This window comes from Anas platyrhynchos, chromosome 12 (assembly GCF_047663525.1).
Source record: "Anas platyrhynchos isolate ZD024472 breed Pekin duck chromosome 12, IASCAAS_PekinDuck_T2T, whole genome shotgun sequence".
In the NCBI taxonomy this organism is placed as follows: domain Eukaryota; kingdom Metazoa; phylum Chordata; class Aves; order Anseriformes; family Anatidae; genus Anas; species Anas platyrhynchos.
In genome coordinates, this window is record NC_092598.1 from 3,695,908 (window position 1) to 3,697,594 (window position 1,687).

The following is a 1,687-nucleotide window of genomic DNA, read 5'->3' on the forward strand; positions in this document are numbered from 1 at the left end:
TCTGGTCAGCAAAACACCAGCACTTAAAAGCTGAACGCACCAGGAGAGGGCATAAATGCGTAACGTGTGTGTAATGGGAGCCCCCACCTCTATTAGAGGTGAACCCATTGTGAGTTTGTGGTGCTTTTTTTATTAAAAAGCAACAGGTATTCTTTTGCCAGAGGGGAATGTTTTCATGGTGGATCTTGACATGTGGGGAAAGTTAATTGCTTGCGTCCTTTTTGAAGATTTGTAGCTGTCTGTCAGGGAGCATTGTGCTCAGGTGTGCACTAGGAAACCTACGGGCTCCCTCAGGCAGCATGGCCACAGGATTCACTTAGGCTTAAATTGTCCCTGTGGTGTAAACTGCAGTCAGGGAATAAGCGTAATTCCCAGACAAAGAACAAAAATTATGCAATTTCCTGCAGAATAGTTTTCTCCCAGGACCTTCAGGTGCCACCTTCCTGGCTCTGGGGCAACGGAGGTGGTGACTCCCAGACTATGATGGGGACAAGACCCCAAACTCTCCGCAGTGTGACAGCTCATGGTGCCCCACACCTGTCTTAATTCACCAAACTGATGCCTTCCCACACAGCATTTCAGTTTTCTTATTTGCACCTCCCACATCCCGGTTCTCACAAAAAGTGAGGAGCCACCAGCACGATGGGGTGTCAGCCACAGATCACGCACGTCCCCCCACGCCATGCCCCACTGAGGCAATCCGGAGGGAGGATTTATTCCCAAAGGCTCAGGGGAAGGCAAAGCAATTGGGAAACACCCTGCAAGCAGCTGACCTCTTGTAAATCACGGCTGGGACTTCCTACCTCCCTCGGCTCCTGATTGAGAAATGCTTTCTTAATGACCCAGAGCAGATGTGTCAGGCAGATGAAGGAAGTTCCTGAATCAGTGCAACAAGGCTCCTTCCCATGGGAAAACATCCAGCATCGTGCTTCGTGCTGATTTTCAGGCTGCTCACATCCAGGCCTTGCCTAGAGTTTCAGGCTTGAAGGCAGCCTGGGCTCCCAAAGACACCAGAGGTTCAAACCTTCCTGAAATCTATAGGAATTGTGTGGCAAAATGTCCTAGAGCTCGGCATGCTTTGATCTGTTCCCTCCTTCTGTGGCTTTTTTAAGGATCAGGAGGGCAGGCAGCTGCTGCCGTAGTCCCGATGGAGCACACACTTCTGGTCCTCTCAGAGAGCTTGGTCTGTTCACAGCTTTGGGACCTTACTGAGTCACTTCTCGTGGCTCTGATAGAAAAGCAGCAAAACCATTTTCCCCCTCTCAAGGCTGGCAGGAAAATTTACCAGGGTTTGTCCTTGCCTTTCTTATTGCAAGGCCTCACCATTGCCCGTGCAAGCAGCACACAAGAGGAGCTCGCAGCGCCGCTGGGGCTGTGCGATCCTGAGCACGGTGCTCATTAGCCCCACACTGCTGACAGCACGGCTAATTGAGCAACAAGCCCGTGCTGTTGGTTTCTGTGTTTAACCTCCACCTCTTGGCCAACGGCTGCTGCTAGTGGAAGCACAGGGAGCTGGGCATTGCATAAACAACCCAGAGGAGAGCAGAACCAGGGTAAACGTGAGGAGAATGGAGGCCAATGTGCCGTGGTCAGCGTGGAGGCACCCGCTGGGTGCTGGGCCTGCAGCCCCGTGCCCCTCAGGGACCCGCTGAGACAGGCAGGGCATGGAAAGGAGCAGGATGTGGTG